This window comes from Macaca nemestrina, chromosome 6, assembly GCF_043159975.1.
Source record: "Macaca nemestrina isolate mMacNem1 chromosome 6, mMacNem.hap1, whole genome shotgun sequence".
NCBI lineage: Eukaryota > Metazoa > Chordata > Mammalia > Primates > Cercopithecidae > Macaca > Macaca nemestrina.
In genome coordinates, this window is record NC_092130.1 from 24,653,314 (window position 1) to 24,676,689 (window position 23,376).

Below are 23,376 nucleotides of genomic sequence, written 5' to 3' on the forward strand. Positions count from 1 at the left end.
TATTTTCTTATAATTTAACAACAGCCATAGAGCCTTCTTTAAGCCTTCTATAGAACGCTAACTGAGGCAGGTTGGATGGAATATTTCATTTTATTACACGGTTATACATTAGCCTTAAAGCAACTCTCTCCTAGGAATCAACAGCCCTCCCCCACCACCCACCCACCGACCCACCGTATTCCTCTGCTTTCAGCCCCACTGACTTCCTCACTGGTTCTCAACTGTGAAACTCACAGTCCCACATCACAGCCTTTGTACTTGCTTTTCCTGCTGCATGGAACGATCTTTTAGCAGATACCTGCTGGACAACATCCAGTTTTGGTCGCAATTACACGCAATTATTTATCATTCTCAACCTGTTCTGGGTAAATAAGTGCTGTCTCCATATTCTTCAAGGGCAGGGACCATTATCTTTACTTGTCTCCTCTCTTTCCAGCATCCAAAGGCAAAATATTCTCAACAAATAATTGTTGGTGATTTTGTGGTGTGAAAAAAAGTTCATACAATATTACAAACTGAATTCTTGAAAATATGCACAAATGGCTTTTAATTTAGTGAAGCCTTCCCTGGTTCCATGTTTCCTATTATTTTTTCTCTCTTTCTCTCTGTGTCTCTCTTTCACACACACACTCTCTCACACACAAACACACTCTCACTCTCTCACACACTCTCACACACACTCACACACACACACACACACTGTCATGCACATTCTCTCATGCACACACACACTCTCTTACACACACTCACACACAGTCTCACACACATACTCTCTCGCACACACTCACACACACACATACATACTCTCTCACACTCACACACAAACACACTCTCTCACATATACACTCTTACACACACACACACTCTCACACACACTCTCTCTCTCTCAGAGGCAGGCCAGCTCCAAAATCTAGCTTCTTAATCATTACACTTTATCACAGCCAAATAAATCTCAGTACATTTATATGACGGCACATTATACAGCTCAGAAAAATCATGAGGCAGCTCAATAGAAGCATACATCAACAATCCCCAAGATTTGTCATTTACATAAAAACAAGGTACATTATGTTCTGTCACTTGTGTAAAAGAGGAAAAACATGATTTTTGTCCACCTTTATCTTTCAGAGGATGCACAAGACATGAAACATGGTTTTACCAGGAAAAGTGGAATTAAGGACTTGGGATCAGGGATGAGGGCACATTTACTTTCTACCATTTTGTATTGTTTGGCTTAACATGCACATGTAGTGTTAAATAAATTAAAAATTACCATCTCAAAAAATTCTGCCCCCGGTTCAAGTAGTCATTAGAGTTTCCAGAAAGGGTTATTCATACATCGGGTGTAGCAAACTGGGCTCCACATTCAGTCCTTGTGTTAATGTCTTTTTAAACATGAGAGTAATACCCTCTGGGTTGTGGAAGGAGAAGTGGTCCAGAGAGAGACAGATATAGGGATTACGGGCACTCAAGTTGGCATCAATGCTTCTTCCCTCCTCTAGGATCTGTTCCCTAATTATTCAATCAAAAGAGTATGCAAGGCTCACAGAAAAGCCACAGGGCCCTCAACATTGTCCCAGCTCCTCCACTATCTCTTTACACCACAAGTTCCCACCACCAAACCCATATATGGCAAATTAACCTATCACTTAAATCTCACTAAACAATGCTACGTGAGGGAAATGGAGGTCAAAGTCAAAGGGAATATATTACGAGTGATCAATGACAACAATCTACTGACAGACTGAAGCTCAGTCAGGACCCAGAAGCCACGGTCAAGGGTGCTCACTCGCAGGCGTGAGTGGGGGTCATGAGCCTGAGTTCTACACTGGCTCTGCCACTAGCCTGTCATGGGATCTTGAACTAGGAAAAATGGCTCCGCCTCCCAATCCTTACTTTCTCCACCTATAAAAGTCCATAATGTCAGACTAGGTAAGTGTTTTTCACAATGTGCTTTTCAACCCATTAGTGTCATGAAATCAATTCTGTGTACTACAGCATGATTTCTTTTTAATGAATGGGAATAGAATGGAAAATATCAGACTATACTGTCTATAGTAAGAGTATGATTTTCCAAAACTTCTATTTCAATGATATGAGTGAATATATTGTGTCTCCACATGTAAATGTGCAAGTAAATAATAGGACAAAGCAGAATAGAGGATATCAGTAAATTACCCACAGTAAGGGTAAGTGTTATATTTTTGAAACTTTTGTGTCAGTTGCATGTGGGGTATATACTAATGACATAAAATACCTTAGTGTATTTATCTTAACATACCTCATAGTCATTTGCAAGGCATAGAAGAAGATATTCTCCAAGCTCTTTTCAAGCTCATTGTTTTGTAAGTCAACTGGAGACAGTATTACCTAGTAAAGTTTGAAAATAAGAAAGTCTGGATTCAAAGCCCTGCCCTGCCATTTAGGGCAGTGAGGATCAGGTGCAAGTTAACTTGCCCAAGCCTCAGCTTGCTGTGCATTCTCCCAAGATCCCACTTAGAGACGTGAATATTTGGGAATAGGAAAAAGGAAAGAGAGCTCACTTTTCCTCCCGCCCTTCTACATTGCTTTCCAGTATTTTCCTGATCCGACTATCACCTTTTCTCTATTCTGGTTAATCCTGTCATCATTATTTTTGTCATCTCTGTGGTGATTTCTTAATTCCTCTACGCACAACCACAACATCAAGTTACTGAAAATATGAGATGAGAAAAATACATGTACATAACTTAGAACTATGTTGGCACATAGTGGATACTCAATAAATGGCAAGAGCAACAGTAGCAAAAGTAGGAGGAGGATGTGGTAGTGGTGGTGGTGGCAGCAGTGAGAGTAGTATTTATCCTCAATGCCCATTAAAAGGTGAGAAGATAGGGTGAGATGTTAGGTCTAGTTATCAACAATATCCTACTGAGGAAATTTTTGCATTTCAATAAAGGACCATAGAAAACATTAAATTATTCAAAGGCCCCAAGAATTAGCATGCAATGGAGGAATTTTAAGAAACCTATGAGGTAGGAAAGGGAGCAATTTTTTTATAGTGGTAGGGGAATAAAGAGAGGTACCTCTGCCTTGCACCTGACCCTTAGATACCAAATCAGAAAATAACGCCAATAATCTCAGCCTGATTGTGGTAGAAGGGCAAAGTGAATCGTTATCTGGGCCTTCTTTCCTTGAATATTCAGAGTCTTATTAGTTTGGGTTGGTTTGGCAAGCTTTTTGGGAGGCAGGGAAGATGCAAGGTTGAGATATTTCTTCTGCCTTGTCAGTCCTGATTATAATGTTTTCAAAGGATCATGCACAATACATCACACCAATGATCTGTGTCTTACTGTCTCCATAATATTGACACCATGTGATAAAGATCTGTGTGTTAACAATGTCTAAGTACATCGCACATGTTTCTGTGTCTGAGGATGCAGTTAGGCTGATTCATTTAGTCATACTCCAAAGCATCCCAGAGGTAGAAAGAAGGATCCCATGGTGACTGCTTCCCATCTAAAAAAAGGGTTAAGAAGAATGAGGAGCATCAACTGATCATGACTTTGCCAATGACCCTGTGCCAGGGGATTGGCAATGAACATCCATACATCTCTAATTCTTGAAATATCACATACAAGAACATCAAAGGAGGAACCTACTCGACACATTTTCTTGTTTGAAAACTAGACTGTGAATCCCAGAAGCCCATAAGGCCTTGCGGGCTAGGACCTGCCAAGAGGCTCTCCAACAAACACCCTTGACTACAGGAGTTTGCCGATCAGCAATTAATTTCAGGTCTGCTTCACTCATTTTCAGCAAGAGCTTCATCTGGGAATTGTGCAGTTGCAGGCTGTGTATCTACCTATGCAGAAGGCTTGCAAGCATGCCTTCAAAGCAAACAAGTAGCTCACCAGGCATGTGTTAATCACTCTCAGCAGGGCATTAAGAGTCCTGGGCCAGCAGCCAGAAACCACTGGCACTCACACTGGCTGTGGCACTACCTTGCTTGGTGACCTCAGGCAAGTCTCTTTCCCCCTTTGAGCTTCAGTTTCCTCATCTCTTCTTCAAACTGATTGGACTAGATTATCTCTAACCTTGGTTCTCACTCCAGAAAGCTTATTAATTTTTAAAACTTTTGGGTTGAGAAACAAATGTGTCTTTCTGAGCAACTAATTAAATGTACAGATAAAATCACATTAACTTATAAATCAGAATGTCCCTTTTAATTATATCTTAAGCAACATCACAATGAAACTTGCCCAAAGCTACCAACATAGTTAATCAACAACTACTGACACCATTATACTCCTATGTGAAGAAGTGGTGCCTCTAGGGATGCATTAGACCTCAGGGCTTTCAATTCCTATGTTTGGATGGTTTTTCTTTTAGCATTTAAGGACAATGGCCACTTTTTCTGAACCACACAGAATTAGCTCAAAGTTTCAATTAGTCATCCAAAAATGTTTCTGTGAGGTTTCTATATGTCAGGCACTGTCCTAGGTGCTGTAGATCCAAATTCCAATAAAACCAGTCCCCTGATCTCAAGAAACTAATATATAGACTGAGTGGCAGATACAGAGAAGTAAACAGAAAAGTATACTCCAGTTTAAATGGAGGAACACATTATAAAGACATCTAACACAGCCTTTGAGGACTCAAGGGAGATTTTTCCCAAAGAAGCAATATCTACACTGAAACCTTATAAACAGGTGGGAGTCAGCCAAGCAATTGCAGCAGGTGATGGATCTATGAAACATCCCAATTGCTAGAAAAGTAAAAGCAAATATTTGGAGGTGATTTCACCACCTAAAAATTATCCCCAAAAGTTCAAAATCTTTTGAACCTTTGAACTTTGAAGAGAACCCACTGTTCTCTTCAACATTTTCTGCAAAAATGGGTTTTTAAAAAATACAAACCAGAATATATTTCATATGCAACAGTGCCTTAAAGTATAAGGAACAGCAACTCACAACAATGCAACAGTAAGGGCAGGGAGAGTTTAAAAAGGAGAGATTTGGATTCTGTCAGTTTGCTACTTAGAATCTGTATGGGCCAAGTAGTGGCTCACACCTGTAATCCCAGAACTTTGAGAGGCCAAGGATGGAGGATTGCTTCAGCTCAGGAGTTTGAGACTAGCCTGGGCAACATGGCAAAACCTCCATCTCTCCAAAAAAAAAAAAAAATACAAAAATTAGCCAGTCATGGTGGTGCATGTCTGTAATTCCAGATACTCGGAAGGCTGCAATGGGAGGATGGTTTGACCCAGGAGGTGGATGTTGCAGTGAGCCAAGATGGTACCACTGCACTCCAGCCTGATCTACAGAGCCAGACCCTGTCTCATAAGTAATAGTAATAATAATAAATAAAAACAAAATAAAAAGAGAATCTGTGTGAACTGGCCAAATTGCTTAACCTTCCCAACATCAGCTCCTGGGTTAAATGGAGCCTGGCACACAGCAAATATTTAACAAAAAGCAGTAACAATGCTAGCTGACAGGTGTGCAGGACACCATGCTAAGCACTTCAATCATTCATCAGTGTAAATCCTTGCAACGTAAGACAACCTGTTACTGTCTTCAGCTTGTACATGAAGAAATGGAGACTTGAAGAAGTCAAATCACCACACCAAAGTTATAAAAGTAAGGCAGGCTTTGACCTCAGGGCCCAACTTAACCATTAAGTGTTTCCTTTCACCTTTTACTTATCCACTGCCAGTCATGCCAGGAAAGTAGGTTCTGACCACTGAAATGGCAAAAAACAGTGTCCAGCTTATTAATGAAGCAGATTATAAACATAAGGTATTCCTTGGTTCATGTTCTATTTATAAATGACTGTGGTTATTTAAAATACATGTATCAGAGAGTTGCTTATCAAAGCTACCTAAGGCTCAATTACCATCTAGAGGTCAGGGTTAAAAGCAAAATATTCAAAAGATAAATTTGGATCTGAAAAGGGAAGGATGACAAAACAGTTTGCTGGACAAGATGTCTGGCACCTTTGGCCACTTTTCAATGAAATAGAAGGGAAAAGATGTTGAGGTCACTGAGAAAACAATTTAAGTGGGCAAGAAAGAGACAGAACGTGTGTGACAGCTCCTTTTTACCTGCAGAATGAGGTACTGATCTATTCTGAGGGAGTCAAAAGCATAATAACGAAGGGGAGGAAAGGAGTGTTTCTTACACCACAGCTAGATCCACTAAATTGGGAGACTGAATTTTACACTTTTGACATAGTGGCACATTGGCCTGGCTCATGGCATCATTTTGTGTCAAGTATTAGTACAAATGCCGACACTCATGCACTGAAGGAGCATTTGATGTTTCCATAAATGCTTTCCGACTTGGCACAGGAAAAAAAAAAAAAACACGAGTATAACAAACATCACTGTGATTGCTATACTTCTCAAAGAGCTTTCAAAGTTGCCTCCAGGTGGGCCTGCTTGTTTCCTTGCACATCAGTGGGCTGCAACATGCATGGAGTCTACTACTTTTTGTATTTCTATTTGGCTGGAAGCAGGAGGGACTCAGAGTTCTCCTCTTGAAGCTGCCTGGAAGGGATTCAGTGTTGGAATCCAGGAGTGAGGGAAAAACTGGGGAAAACCGTAAGGTATAAATAGATGTAGGCTTGGGGAATGGGCTAAAAATATAGATCTCTGGCCTTTCTGCCCCAAGGTTTTGATTCAGTAAGCCTTTAGGGGAGTCCAGCAACTTGTGTTTTGACTATGATGTAAGTGGCCTTGATGATTAGCCAGACATGACAACTACTGGTGTGGTGAGAAGAAGGCTGGACTAAGACTCCAGACTGGGTGCTGGCAAGTTCCGGCACCTACAGGTTGCAGGATCTCTGGCAAGACACTTCCCAGTTTCTTCAGCCACTTTCATTTTTCTCAAATGGTAGAGTGGGAAGGGAGAATGCTTGGGAAAGATCTTCAAGGACCTTTGGCTCCATCAGCCTAGAATGGGGTGTTAGGATTAGCAGCTACCATGGTACATAATTAGGATCAGAGATCCTGGAGTCAACCACACCCGGACTCAAATTTTAGCACTGTACTTTCTAGTAGTTAGACTGCTGACAACTAAAGTCATTTCTCTGGGACACATTATAGAATTTCTCAAAGTCTCAGTTTCCTCAGCTAAAATGCAGATGATAATAACAGTGCCTGTGGTGTAGCTTTCTGTGAGTTTTAAATGGGCAGATAGTATATGAAGAATGCCAAAGGCAATGCCCTGAGGAATCCTCAGTACCTGTTAGTTATGAAAGCCCCTGACAAGGTCAACCAGAGGAGCCATCTGCCTTCCCCTGGAACTACTGTGATTAATGAGGCTCATGAAGGTAACCCTGGCTGAGCAACTTCCTTGGGCTTCTCCTTTTATTAAGAGAAATTCACAAGAAATGAGCTTTTCTGGAGAGAACAGGATAAGAGAGAGAGGTGTTAAACAGCATCTCTTAGGAAGAAATCCAGAAACAAATTAGAGAAGGGTGTTATACCATCTACAGCATGTTTATCAAAGCCCAGTTCAGGGACCACCTGCTTTATAGTCAACTGGGGCACTCCAAGTAGCACATTCCTGTCCCTAGTGGAACAGGCTCCCAGGGGAGTGGGTCCAGTAATCTGTATTTCTCGGAAGCTACCAAAGAGATTTTTCTAAAAACAAGGTTAGAGAATCATTGGCAAATATCGTCACTGAGCTAACACTCTGCCTCAATTCTCCAACATGTATTTACCCAGAAAACTACAAACAAAAACAATGACTACAGATGCACTTATACATGTGTGCATTTACCAAGAATCTGAACTTCCTACACACGTGTCATCTCCAATGAGTTCCAAGTAGGTGTCCAATTTCTGCATAATTCACGACTCCCCAGAGAAACAAACATGAATCAAGGGCTGGCTACTTAAGGATGTGTACTATGTCAGCTTCCTTAGAATGGCAGCATGGTTTATGAAAATTAAATACAAAAAGAATGTGACTTCAGGGCACCTCTCTTTTCCCACCCTTTCCCTCCTCCCCACCTGACTTCTCCACCCCTGTTCCCACTCCCACTCCTTTCCCTTTTTGTTCTCTTTTCTCACACTCTTCTTTCTTCAGATTTATTTTCCCTTCTATCCCTTTCTCTTTGCCACTCTTGCCTCCTCTTATTCTTTGCCCTGTCTACCCTGAAACTTTCTTCTCTCTGCCCTCCCTCTCTTTCTATCTCTGTGTGTCACTGCCTCTCTCTTCATCTCTTTCTGCCCTTCTCTCCCTCCCTCTTTGTGCCTCCTTTTTCTTCTTACTCTGACTCTGTACTACTATCTGACTGTCTCTCTGTAATACACAATATCTCCCTGCCCAATCTCCTCTTGGCCCCCAGTTCCTGGCTCCCTTTCAAACACCAAGGCTCCTGCATGTTTCTGGTGAGGCATGCGCCCCATGCTAAATCACCCAGTGTGTGCTACACATCCAGGAAATCACTCTACTTAGATGTCCTTAATGATCTGCTGCCAGAGGCCCTGGGTGAGGAGGGCTCTCCTTAGGAGGGAAACTAAATTGGGACTGGAAGAATGCAGCAAAATTCCAACGTAAAGGCAGCAAGGCTAAACAGCTGTGGTCTCCAGAACTTCCTCTGGAGGGAAAGCCACTGGGGCAAGAGTCAACAGCAGAGGGTTCTTTTGTGTTTTGGAGTGTCCATCATTTTGTTTCCAATATACAAACATCTCACTGCACAGTGAGCCGGCAGTGATGTGGCAGCGCCAAGTGTGTGCTGGGAAAGCATGAGCTTCCCCAAATCTCCATCACTCTTCCCCAAGCCAACCAACCTCCTAAAAACACAAAATCTAAGTAAAAACGGAGTGCCTGCTATGCATGTAGGCTCCAGACAACTCTCCCTTTCCACTAGTGCCCCCTCGCCACACACACACACACACACACACACACACACACACACACACACAGCTGCTCTACCTTCCAACTGGACATCCACCTCTAAATACCTCCTTTATAGACATTCCAGAGCTTCTCCCATGAACGTGGATAATTGTCTCCAACCTACAAACGAGTAAGCCGAGGAATGAAGAAGTTACTCGGCAATTTTGGAAGATGCTACTTTGGCGGGTCCACAGCTTTAGGGGATTAGAACACTTTGCACTTGGCACACCTGAAGTCACCAAAGAAAGGTGAGTTCAGGTGAAACTTTTTCAAAGCTCAACCGCGCCCTCTCCTAATTTGCCTCCCTGGCGGGGGAGAATTTTCTAATGTCTTCCATGCAGCTCTTAAACTCGACCTGTCCCCACACTCACTCGCACACAGCACATGTACGCCCATGCCTGCCCTTGTGTATGAATCTCTGGATAAAAACGCAGGAGGCAGGTAAAGAAGGATAAACTCTAGTAGGAGTCCTGGTGTTCCCGCAACTCCCCCTCCCTTCAGTGGAGTACAGAGGAGCGAAACTCTGAGTTTTGGCTCGCCGCCCAGCCGGAGGAGCTGGGATACAGCCGCCAGGGACCGTGGGGAAGGCCATGGCTCAAGTCCGAGGACCAGCCAACTCCGCGCTGCCCAGCTGAATGGCCTCTCAGTTGCCTGCAAGTTGAAACCTCAGTCGGGCACACAATGAGGCCGCTGTTTTCCGACAGGAGGCATTTGGATGCCTCACACACTCACCCCAAATCGGGCCTGAGAGCAGGGAGCGCATTTCCTTGCCCACGTTCAGATGCTCCCCTAGAAGCAGCAGAGGCAGCCCGGGGCTCGAGGAGGAAGCCGTTCCCCTCCCCTGCGCCTAGACACAGGAAACCCGCGCAGGCCACCTGTTGGACTCTGGACACCCTATATTGTGCTCCCCTAAAACCCGCACCGCACCGCGGATCAAGACAATCGGGAATTCCGGATGCTGGATCCGTCAGCAAAAGATAAATTTCACTAGCGCCTCCCACTCGGGCTACCTTTTCTGGTGCCCCCACCCATGTCTCTCTGTCTCTCGGTCTCTCTCTCTCTCTCTCTCTCTCTCTCTCTCACACACACACACACACACACACACACACACACACACACACACACTCACTCACTTCCTTAATATACCAACAGTCTTTTTTCTTTAATGAAGCGCGCTTAGCCTCCCCTAAGGGCTAGGGCTGCCCACGATCTCTTAGCGCGCCCAGGCGGCTGCGGATCTCTAAGCGCTTATGCTGGGAGCTAGCTTAACGCGCGGGCGGCTGAAAAGCCCCAAATGGCACGTTGATGAGGAAGTCAGGTTCTGCTCTAGGGAGCCCCTTTTCTCCTCGGGAAGCGGAAGGGGGACTCCCTCCTTGACTTAGAGATGGAGGGAATAGGGGAAGCCCCCGAGGCAATCGAGTTAGAGGAAACAATGTTACGTTCCTCTGCCAACGCCAGGATAGGTGCAAGGAGACCCAACTTTCTCCCGTCTCTTTGCCATTCATGCAAGCCACTAGCTGGGAGTAAAGGGCGCCTCCACTAGCGGCCTACTCACCCCTGGGTATAGACGCTATCCCGCAGGGCCACCAAGCCGACTGGTGCGCGCGGAGTCCGCGAAACGCCTTGGTGTCTCGCTCCTCTCCTGGACCACGCGGCGAAGGCTACGCACTCCAAGCCGGGCAGCTGAGGGCAGTCGATCCTATGGGTGGCGAGTTGGCAGAGGGCGCGCCGCCCGGCTGGGGGCGCATCGCTCCCAGGTCTGGCGCAGGCTGCGGCGGGGAGAGGGGCTCACAGGGAAGTTGGCGGCGTTGGGGGCGGACTTCGGACTTCGCGCTCGCTCCGGCTCGGGCGGCCGGGTGCGCCCTCCGGGATAGACAAGCGACTTGCCAGCGGAATAGGGGCCGGTGCGGGCCAAAGGGCTGCGGAAAGCCTCCACCGGCCGCCGCCTAGAAGAAGCGCAGCGGCATCGCGCTGTCTAGAGCCCCCCAGTAGCTGCTGGAGCAGAGAGCGCTCAAGAGAGCGGGGATGTTCCTCCAGGCTGCGGGTCTCCCTTGCTCACAGCCCAGCTCGATTCAGCCCGCCGTGCCCCTCCTCCTGTTCTAGTCCTCCTCCCCGCCGGTGCTTCGCCGGCTCGCGAGGCTCGCCTGGGACCAGAGGCTGAGCGGAAGGCGGCCGCAGCGCCCGCAGCATGGAGGGCGATCTCGCCGGCTCCGACTCCGGCTCCAGCTGGGGCTCGGGCTCAGGCAGCGGCAGCACGGCCGCCACCTCCCGCGCGCCCACGTGCCGGAGTCCCGGTGTGCGCGCTCCGGCTGGCGGGGCTGAAGGGAGGGAGCTAGGGCGAGCCGCGGGTGGGGGCGGCGGGGAGAGGCTGCACAGCCGCGCGGCAGAGGGGAAGCCGCCGAGAGGCTCCCGAGTGCGCGGGGCTCCTCGTCTGCAGCTCCAGGAAGACTGGTGTGCAAGGTTCCCCCAGCTCCCCGCTCCCTTTGCAGAGCGGAGGGAGCCCCAGCGAAACGCGGGCGGCGTGGGGGAGCTCCACTCCGCAAGATCAGTCGGCCGCGGCGGCCAGAGGCGACTACGTGTCTCCGCCAAGGGGATAGGTTTGTAGTATCCTTGAACCCGCTCTCCACTCCCCAGAGAAGAAAGGGGTTAAGAAACACCGGGTGAAGGAGTGTGCGGATTCCCAGCGAGAGCTTGTTCCGGCTTGCCCCGCCTTCCTCTCCGAGAAAGCACTTTTCCCGTTAACCAACAGACTCCAAGGGTTTCTCCTTCCAGGGAGAAGGGAGGTGTCTTGCAAGATGGGCCTGGCAACCTCCAATCAATTGACAAATAATTCGTGAGCACCCACTCTGAGCGACGCCGGGCAGCGTCCGGAGCACAGGGCCCTCCATAGTTGGGAGTAATGTTGTATTCTCTGCTCTGCGGCCCCTTAGGCAGGCTCTCCCTGGGTCTCATTGCCCTAGTCATAAAATGAGGTTCTTTTATGATATGAGTAAGAAAAACAGAAGACTAGAATTAAAAAAAAAAAAAGACAATTTAAAAGATGGGTAATAATACTAACAAGAACGATAATTAAGAAAATTTCGCGGTAATAGAAATCGAGAACTTTAAAGAGAAAAAGTTAGCAAAACACACGTAACACTGGACAACATGTGCGATTGCTTAGACATCATCGTCTCCAATCTTCTCATCTTAATAGGGAAATTGAGCCTCAGGGAAGACACGTGGCTCGCCCGCTGTCACACACATCCAGTTTGGTCAGCTTCCAGTCTGGTCTCCTTCTGCCAATCCTGGGCTTTTTCTGCCACACGCCAGTACACAGGTTATGCTCAGCATTACTGAGACGAGTCATCAGCAAAAGAGGGGAGAGGGAGAAAAAGAGAGAGAAAGAGAGAGAAAAAAAGAGAAAGAGAGAGAGAGAAAGAGAGAGATTGAAATTCATTCCCTTTGGAGTTTCCAAAAAAGGCTTCATGAAAGAAGTGGGATTTAAGCTAAAACCTAAAGAGTAGGCAGGATTCGAATAGCTGGAAAAGTGAGAGGAGGATGTGAGAGGTCAAAATGAAGGATGAAGAAAGATGCATTGGAACAGCAGCAAACAAGCTTGGCAGGGGCAGAGAACTTGCCTAGGCAATGGGTGGGCAGGGGTCACTGAAGGGTTTTTTAAGCAGTAAAAGAAAATAATGGAAGCTTCATTTTAGCTCAATCAGTATATCCCTGTACAGGATGGTTTAAGAGGGGAAGAGATGGTGGTAGAGGGAGAAAAAAAAGGAACTGCAGGCAGAGAAAAACATTGGGAAGTCAAGGCAGCTATCTGGGTGCAAATGAAGCCCTGATGAAATGTGGTAGCAGGTAGAAAGTAAAATAAATAAAACTTTTCTTGCTTCTGTTTTTAAAAGCCTGCTTTATAGGAAGGACTCTGCTGTTAATTGCAGGGGACATTGTAGGGAAAGGCACTGATGTTTAAGACACAATGGGAAACTGAGGGCCAACCCTCAGATAAAACAGTGGAGCTTTTCACAATAACTAATCTGAAACAGATCTGGTCCCTTGGTTTTAATATTCAGCACCTGGAAGCTGGACAGCAACCGCCCTTGGTGAAGAATGGGGTAAGTTAGGATTTCTATCAATCAACTAAAAGCAAAAACGAGAAAAGGAAGGGAAAAACGTATTTTCTTTTATTCCTTGGAGGCACTTGAAGTCACAAACGAATGACTTCAGGGACTTCCTCACGTTCCTCCTCTGGAACTAGTCTCTCCATCTAGCACTTTGTCTCCTTGGTTGGATCAGCAGCAACAACAGCGTCTGGGAGTTTGATAGAAACAAAATCTTAGGCCCCAGCACACAGCAATTGAATTAGAAACTTCATCCTAACAAGATTCCTGGCTGATTCATAGATACATTAAGCTTGAGAGGGGTTTCTTTATCTGTGTCTCTCCTAAGCTAGTGTCTTCAGACTTTTTAGTGTAATGCTGTATTAATCTGTTCTCACACTGCTATAAAGAATACTACCTGAAACCGAGCCATTTTAATGGAAAGAGGTTTAACTGACTCACAGTTCTGCAGGCTTAACAGGAAGCATGGCTAGTAGGCCTCAGGAAACTTAGTAGGTGAAGGAGAAGCAGGCATCTTCTTCACAAGGCAGCAGGAGGGAGTGTGTGGGAGCACAAGGAAGTGCCACACTTTAAAACTATCAGCTCTAGTGAGAACTCACTCCCTATCATGAGAACATGAGCATAGGGGTACCAGCCTCATAATCCAGTCACCTCCCACCTGGTCCCTCCTCTGACACATGGGGATTACAATTCGAAATGAGATTTGGGTGGGGACAGAACCAAACCATATCAGATGCATAGTAAAAACACTTCATATTACACTGTAATCCTACACATGCACACACATAACTTAAATAAAACTTTCACAAAACAACATGTGTCCTTAATTTGTGATTCACTTAAATATTTTTATTCAATTTAATTTTTAATGCTGGTCATGACCTACTAATTGATTTCATGTCCTGCAAATAGGCTGCAATTTATGGCTTGAAAAATATCGAGCTGTGATATTAATTATTTTTTCCTTGGGTTTTAGTTGCATGTATATGTATATCTTATCTCTTCTACTAGCCTGTGCATTCCCTGAAGGCAAGGTTCAAATATTTTTTATCTTTGAAATATAAGTCAGAAATTAACAGAGGGTTTTATATGTAGTAGCAACTCAATAAATATTCAAGGAGTGAATCAATCAATGAATGCATAAATTGATTAAAGCTAGGGACTGGGAGCAAGCTGAAGAAGGATGGAGTGAGGCTTGGCATGTAGGAGAGGGCTAAGCCAAGAAAACATTTATTCAAACCTCCACTTTACTGAAACATCATCAATGGACTATTAGAAAAAGTCATTTCTAAAACAATCATGTATTCCAATATTCCACTGTCAGCCAGAATTTCTTTTTCCAATAGAGTTCATCTTTACCGCTTCACAAAATTTCAAGCTATGGGGGCTTAAGATGAAGGAAAGCAGCTGAGTAGCTAGCACATATTATTAGAGAAAGAAAAGAAATTAAGAAGGGACCAAGACATGTTAGTGCACACCTGATCTTATTCTGGGACCAGAGCTACTGACCAAGGAAAAGGAAGAAGTGGGACTAATTACTTGGATTGATGCAGATTTTGTCTTACTCTACAGAGATACTTGACAATTAGATCTTTCCAAAATTCAAAATGACTTATTTTGAAGTCACTAATTTTTTTTGCCACAGGAAATAAACCACAGAAAAGTACTTACTGTTTACCATCCAATAGCACTTTAGAGTGGGAAGTATTATAATTTATTTAATATAAATAAAATCATAACCTAAAGGGCAAATATTAGAGTCACAGTATTTCACATTGTAAAGGGATCTCAAGTGTGCACTAGTCCAACTCCTCATTTTAAAGGAATCTGAGGAAGTTATCACCGATTCTCTTATCACAGGTTCTACAAGAAAGCGGTAGGTCTAGGATTTGATTTCAGGCTTTTAGACTCAGTCATCATGACTGCCTGTTAATCCTACATAGGGATACTGCAAACTACACAGGAGCCACTGTTTCAGCATAAAGAATAATGACTGATGCATTGCTTAAAAAGCTGGGAATGAATAGCATTTATTAAGTATCTACTATAGAGTAGGCACTGGAGCAAGTGTTTTGAATACTTTGTTCCATAAAATCTCCATTAAAAAATCCATAAAGTAGAACATTTTAATCTCCATTTGCAAGTGAGGAAAGAGTCATAGAGGCTAAGTAATTAGGATTTTAAGACTGGAACGTTGCAGAGCAGGTTTTGAACAAAGAGCTGGATTAATCTAAATCCATGCTCACTCTCTTATACTTTGTTTCCCAGCCATGGAAGATTTTAAGCAAAAACTGGCAGGGAAATGGAAGGAAAGAATTCTGATTGGATTGAAATAGCTGACCTGAGAAGTAACCGCTTTTGCTGAGATTCTGGGATGCTATAAAGGGTTATTTGCATCAAGGTAGAAACACTATTTAGCAATTTGAGTATATCCTGATTTGTAGAATCCACAAACTGACAAAGTAGTGGCCACGATATGTGAAAGCTAATGCTGTTGTTAACAGCTGCATTGGCCACAGCTCAATAGTAAGTTTTGCATTACAAGAATTTCACTCCCTGTATAAATTAGGATTATTTTCTTTATCAGAGTAACAGATACCAACATATGCTAGTTTAGGGTGGAGGGCAGAAAATTAAAGAATCAGTTAAAGAAATACATGGAAAGTAATGAAACAAAGTCTCTAGAAGGAACTGGCATGTCAGGATGAAACCTTTTTCAATTTTATATGGTCTCTTTTTATATATCTCTATCTCCATCTCTAGATCTGTATCTATGCTCCTTTTCAACTCATTGTCTTGCTATGCTTATACTTCTTTCTGCAAAGAACTCTCTGCATCTGTGCTCCCATGGCAGAAAATGTCTATCCCATGCATTTCACAGGTATTTTTTTAACTTATTGTCTCTGGGCCCCAGGTCTTATCTACTAGGAGAGAGCATGTCATTAGCCCATCTAGAGTCAAATGTCTACTCCTGGATAATCACACAGAACCAGGGGTATAGACTCACAGTACCAACAAAACTGCTAGAAGCTTAGCTTTGTGAATTACATATAAAGTGAGGAAGGTGATTGGGATAAGTACCAGAAAGAGTGTAAAAATCTGGCTACTACACTCCTTACCAAGAGCAATCTAGTGCTTTAGAAATTGTGTTGGGGATCTTATTATACATATATTAGATTGTAGGAGATCACCCTTGAGATATGAGGGTTGGTGATGTTGTAGCTGATTTAAAGCCCCAAAGTACAAGTGGATCCCCCTTTGAAGATCCCTGCCACTCATAATCCCGACAGCATGAACCACATGGTTCCAGAATTAATGGGAACTGATGAATGTCCCAGACAGCCTGTATCTACCATTTTATCTGAAGATTCACCCTATGCCTGGTTTCCTTGAAAGAACACTGAAATCGGGATTCAGAAAACCTAGATTCAGACTCTAACTCTGCCCTTACCTGTTATGCAATTTGGGGCAAGTTACTTCACCTTATCAAAATGAAAGGCTACTAAGCATGCCCTGCCCTACCTCAGAAAGCTGTTCTGAGAAGCAAATGAGATAATAATCTGTGAAGCCAGTTCTATGTAAAATCTGAAGCACTGAGCAAATGCAAGGGATTATTAGTAATACAAAAAATAACAGGAAGGCAATGAGTTGTAACACTTAGCTTACCTTTGCAAACATCTATTCCACCATGCTCTTTGGAGTAGAAAAAAACATGCTGCGAGAAATGTAATAAATGTGAAGTGTGTTTATTCTATTGTATGAGGCATGGTAGGGTGAAAAAGATCAGTGCAGCTCCAAAGTGAAGGATTGAAAAGTGTATAGTTTTAAAGAAAAAAAAAAGACCCTTCTCTGGTAATAATATCAGCACTAGTAATACAGCAATAACAATAATTATCATATGGTTGCCATGTTCCAGGCATCATGCTAAATACTTTTCATGTACCTGTAATCCCAGCACTTTGGGAGGCTGAGACGGGTGGATCACGAGGTCAGGAGATCGAGACCATCCTGGCTAACATGGTGAAACCCCTCTCTACTAAAAAAATGCAAAAAACTAGTCGGGTGAGGTGGCGGGCGCCTGTAGTCCCAGCTACTCGGGAGGCTGAGGCAGGAGAATGGCATAAACCCAGGAGGCGGAGCTTGCAGTGAGCTGAGATCCGGCCACTGCACTCCAGCCTGGTCAACAGAGTGAGACTCCGTCTCAAAAAAAAAAAAAAAAAAAAAAAAACTTTCCATGTAGTAATTCTTTAAATGTATATTACCTCCTCAGTTGGTTTCTGTTATTGTTTCTGTGTTAAAGATTAGGAAACTAAAGCAGAGCAAGTTAATAATTTACCCACAGTCTCAGAGATAAGTGATACAGTCTAGATTAAACCCCAGTTTACTTTAATTCAAAGTTAAAGTAAACAACCAACACATTATTCTATATTTTATATCCTTAGAGGAAAAATGTGATAAATGCCAAGTTTTAATGGTTAAAAAAATTATGTAGAGGAAAGCATCTAACAATCAAAACTATTCAGTTATAAATCCATATATGTGTTTGATGTGTGATATTTTTCCATTGGATATGGATGATCACTAAGCAAAACTGAACCAATTTAATCACTACACACCTATTTAAAGGTGTTAGAATAACAATACCAATTATTGATGAGGACGCTTAGTAGCAAGAACTCTCATCATTGCTGATGAGAATACAAAATGGAAGACAGTTTGGCAGTTTCTGAGAAAGCTAAACAAAGTCTTACCATGCAATCAAGTAAATGAATGTTAGGTATTTACTCCACTTATTTGAAAATATCCTCACACAGTAACCAGCAGGCAAATCATAAACACCAAGAACTAGAAGCAACCAAGATATTCTTCAATTGAATATCCATTTATCAATTGGATAAACAATCCATTTATCAATTGTACATCCATATAATATGTAGAAGTCAATGGTATTCAGTGATCAAAAACTGAGCTATAAAGCCACACAAGATAAGGATGAATCTTAAATATATATTTAACAGCGAAAGAAGCCGGTTTGTAAGGGCTATATGCCATGTAATTTCTTTTATGCAACATTCTGGAAAAGGCAAGGCTATAGAAATGGTAAATAAAAGAAAATACGTTTTTCCCTTCCTTTTCTCGTTTTTGCTTTTAGTTGATTGATAGAAATCCTAACTTACCCCATTCTTCACCAAGGGCGGTTGCTGTCCAGCTTCCAGGTGCTGAATATTAAAACCAAGGGACCAGATCTGTTTCAGACTAGTTATTGTGAAAAGCTCCACTGTTTTATCTGAGGGTTGGCCCTCAGTTTCCCATTGTGTCTTAAACATCAGTGCCTTTCCCTACAATGTCCCCTGCAATTAACAGCAGAGTCCTTCCTATAAAGCAGGCTTTTAAAAACAGAAGCAAGAAAAGTTTTATTTATTTTACTTTCTACCTGCTACCACATTTCATCAGGGCTTCATTTGCACCCAGATAGCTGCCTTGACTTCCCAATGTTTTTCTCTGCCTGCAGTTCCTTTTTTTTCCTCCCTCTACCACCATCTCTTCCCCTCTTAAACCATCCTGTACAGGGATATACTGATTGAGCTAAAATGAAATGGTAGACCAATCAGTGCTTGCCAGGGACTTGTGGGAAGAGGAGAATGTAATAGTAAAGCACAGGGGATTTTTTAGGGTGGTAAAACTATTTGACATTATGCATTTGTCAAAAACCACATAACTTTACAACACAAGAGTGAACCTCAATATATGCAAATTTTAAGAAATCATTTAGAAGGTCAGGGGATCCCAAGAAGGAATGTAGACTTTGACAGGTGAATTTAACTGTACCGTAAATGCATGAATGTGCTATAAATATATGAGAGAAGGCTAGAGAGATCCATGTGGTAATGGATTAAAGTGGTAGAGAACAGTATTAACTCAAGTTTAATATAGATACAGATGGATACATACAGAAATAATTATAGATATGTGAACATGCGCAGGATAGTATACAGATATATATTTCCTTTCTCTGTCACCTAAGAAATTCTAAAAGCAATGATACCCCAGTAACTGCACACATGTAGCATCCAGATTTTAATTTCTGATATCATTCTCCAATAAAAGGAACCAAAGCTCCTTGGAGAAATGTCTAATTCTATAAATGAGACAAGAAATGTTCAAAATAATAATAATTCTGGGGCATCTTATAGTGCCAGCAAGTAAGAAAGTGCTCAAAATACACGCATACACACTCTCTGTCTCTCTCTCTCTCTCTCTCTCACACACACACACACACAGAGTAATCAGGTATGTCAAATGGACAAAGGAGCCAACTGAAAGAGCTCACAATGACCAACACTGGAACAGTTTGAACAAAAAAGGTATTGAATTGTAGACCAAAGCATGCAATAAATATTCATGTGTCCAAACTGATAGAAATATATGATTGAATAAATACATAAATGAGGACAAAGAAATAAATCTCTCATAGAAAAGAATTCCAAATAATTTCTGTAGATACTCCCGTCTCAAGGAGATGGAACACAAATAACCCTCTATCACCTATGTGTGGGCTGGGCATAGTGAATTCTCTCCAAAGAGTATAGTATGCAAGAGGAATAAAGAGGAACTTAATAGTGGAGAAACCTGAAAAGCTCTGTCTTACCCAAGTGATCAAGGTTAATGTCAATATTGATGCCGAGTTGATAGTATGTACTCTTAAAATAAGTAATATGATGAAAATGACATTTTACCTCTGTGGTCTTCCTCCCAAGCACTCATAACCACAGTTTAATTGTGAGGAAAACATAAAATGAATCCCAGTTGAGAGATAGCCTACAAAATATCTAGCCAAAATGCCAGTTTGCTCAAAATTGTCAAAATCATGAAAAACAAAGATATTCTGGGAAAATATCACAGCCAACAGATACCTAACATGATAATAACTAAATGTAATGTGATATCTTGATGAGATCTTGGAAAAGAAAATCTGTATTTGATTTAAAACCAAGATATTTGATTATAATCAACTTTAGTTAATAATATATATATATATTGGTTCATTAATTTATCAAATGTACCATAATAATATATTATCTCATAATAGAGAAAGTGGATATGAGGTATATGGGACTCTGTACCAGTTTGGTAATTTTTTTGTAAATCGAAAACCATTCTAAAACAAAAAGTTTAGTTTTTAAAATGTAAAATAATAACAACAATAATTAATTATAAAGCCTCAGGAGATATCTACAGGAACTATATAGTATTCTTTCCTCCAATAATAAGATGTTTAGAGCAAGAAAGTCCAAAACAAAACAAAATGCAAACAAAACTTAACTAAATTAGATTCATCAATGAGAAAAAAAAATAACAGTTAATTTTCCAGAGAGGTCAATGTTCCCATTCAAAATCATTGGAAGCCTCATGTTGTAGTCAAGAACAATCCTCCTCCTCATTTTTCTGCTTGCTAGGCCTGTTCTGTTCATATTTAATGGCTATTTAGACATCTCAAAGATAACATTGATCTGTGCCTTGAAGTGGAATTGATTATTCAGCATGCCACTATTAAAATGTCCCTACATTGCACAGACATTTTCAGCGCACAGGAATGCCATTTTGTCAACAGCATGTCTTCAGTGACTGTAAGATTCGATCTTTGTCAAGCAGATAAAGTCAAATTTCATGAAGAGAGTTTGATTTAGGTTTTTAAAAAAAGCAAAATGCAAGTGTGGATGTAGAAGGCCATGTGCCAATTTAATTCTGGAAAGAAAAACAGAGGGAGTCCCTTAAAAGGATGACTGTTTTATATCATTTGGAGATTACTTAGTGGAGAAAAATGTGTATATGGTAACTGCAGCCATTTGAACCAAGTAAAACAATTAGGAGGTGATTCAAATTCCAATTTCCATTCATTTTTCTCATCATTGGCTTGGTGGAGGGCAGAAGAGCAAAATGAAGATTGCCAGCCAGTTCAGAATTACTAAAGGAAAAGACTCTACATTCTATTATTCACACATACTATGGAAAACCAGGCAGAATTGCACTATTCTTCTGGACTTCAAAAGTGTATAATTTTTCCACCAATACTTTCTAGGTACAGTATTTTCTTTAGAAAACATGTTTTATGTGAGTCATTTTTATTGTTGTTGTGGTTTTGAGTAACACGAATATTACTTCCATGAAGGTTACCTCTTCTCTCAGAAAGTGTTTCCAGGATAAAAATGTGAGATTCAGCAGAGTAATGTAACCAAACTTTTTTTCTTTAGCAATCCGGAACTTTATGCTATTAAGTTACATATTTGAGATTTTAATGTTGTAAATTTAGCAAACCCAGTTAATGGTTAGAAAATATTGAAGTAAGATGGGCCGGGTGTGGTGGCTCATGCCTTTAATCCCAGCATTTTGGGAGGCTGAGGTGGGTGGATTGCTTGAGTCCAGGAGTTCAAGACCAGCCTGGGCAACATGATGAAACCTTGTCTCTACTAAAAATACAAAAAAATTAGCTGTGCATGGTGGCAGGCATCTATAATCCCAGCTACTCGGGAGGCTAAGGCAGGAGAATTGCTTGAACCCAGGAGGTGGAGGTTGCAGTGAGCTGAGACCATGCCAGTGCACTCCAGCCTAGACAACAGAGTGAGACTCTGTCTCAAAAAAAAAGATAAAAAAGAAAGAAAATATTGAAGTAAGATATCATGGAGTATGGGCCCAACAACTCCATTCCTAGGTATGTACCCCAAACTAGAGTTCAAACGAAAACTTGTATGTAAATGTTCATAGCAGCACTATTTGCAAGCACAAAAGATGAAAACAACCCAAATATCCATCAATGATAAATGAATATACAAAATGTAGTATATCTATACAATGGAATATTATTCAGACATAAAAAGAAATGATACTTGCTATAACATGGATGAACCTTGAAAACATTATATTTAGTGAAAGAAGGCAGGTCACATATTACATGAAATATTCAGCCTAGGCAATTTCATAGAGATAGAAAGCATAGTTGCCAGGGACTAGGGGAAGTCAGGAATGGGAAGTGGCTGCTTCCTTTTGGGATGATGAAACGTTCTAGAACTAGACAGTGGTGATGGTTGCAGAACATTGTGAATGTACTAAAAGCCACTGAATTGTATACTTTTAAATGGTTAAAATGGTGAATTTCATATCATGTGAATCTTACTCCTTAAAAATATAAGTATTTGGATATATTATAAGGACATGTTTTGGGAAGTACCTGTAGACTGAACCTCTAACCTTGTGTAATTGTAACAACCTTTTTCTTCATGTGGAAAGTAGGAGGGAATTAGCAAACAGGAGGCATAGATACTACCAAGACAAAAGTGCATGGAGAAAAGGGCTCCCAGGGAATCAACTCCCAATGGGTACTCTGCCTGACTATTTTTTTCCACTTAAAACATCAGAAGTAGAAACAAACAAAGAAACAAAAAACCCAAAAAACCTCCCATCAGGCAGAGGAGCAGATGGAGACTGAGATGGTCTGTCAGGCCAGGAACAGGCTGTGGTGAGTACAACACTAGTCAGGGACTGTGTGTGGCATCTGAGAAGAGCATTGAGAGCATCCATTGTGCTCTGTGAAGTTAATGGCAGATGTGGCCAGACTGTAGATGAGGTTGTTTAGTGGAGCCGTGGGGATGAAACCTGACTGGAAGGGCCGCGGACAGATAGCGGATCAATGAAGAAGCATAGACGTGAGAGCAGATGCAGGGTATGAGCAGGAAATTACAAAGGAAGCCAAGTTAAAGCAGCATTTGCCAAACACATTTGGTCTCAGGTTTCTTTTGGGGATGTGGTAGACCTCATTCGTTATCTCTCAAGACACTAGCATTTCATGAGTCACACTTTTAAAAAGTGTGCAGAAAAGAAAAGCAATGTCCAGCTGAAATGAAGCCAGTGATAATTCACATGATAAAAGCAGTTTCCTTTTATGTTTTGTTTTTGTTTGAAACAGGGTCTTGCTCTCTCACTCAGGCTGGTCTTGAACTCCTAGTCTCAAGTGATGCTCCCACCTTGGCCTCCCAAATCTCTGGGATTATAGGCATGAGCCACCATGCCCAGCCAGCAGTTTCCATTTGCTTTGTGTTAACTAAGGGCCAGGTCTGTGCTAACAGTATCACATGGACTCTCTCATTGAATACTCACAATTATCCCTTAAGGGAGGTGTCATTAGATGATAAAACTGAAGATTGGAGAGGTCAAGGAATCCTCTCAAGGTCTTGCATCTAACTAGTGGCTGAGCTGGTTAGAAGCTGGGAGTCTGCCTGCAATGCCTGCTCTTGTCATCACAGAGGTATTTCCAAGAACAGCAACACTCACACAGAAGTGTCCAGGGAAACCGAGTGGGCGCTTGGCCTATGATAATCTGA

The 23,376-nt window shown here is 42.3% G+C and overlaps 1 protein-coding gene across 2 annotated transcripts in view; it reads right to left on the reverse strand.

The window, feature by feature from the left end:
• The window catches only part of LOC105482381 (sarcoglycan delta), a 1,038,167-nt gene extending 1,027,197 nt beyond the window's left edge, over positions 1-10,970 (reverse strand). For both annotated transcript variants that reach the window (XM_011742435.3, XM_024792975.2), the window contains exon 1: positions 10,447-10,970. The gene's annotated coding sequence lies outside the window, so the exon portion shown is untranslated. The remainder of the gene's footprint in view (positions 1-10,446) is intronic.
• Between the last annotated feature and the right edge of the window lie 12,406 nt (positions 10,971-23,376).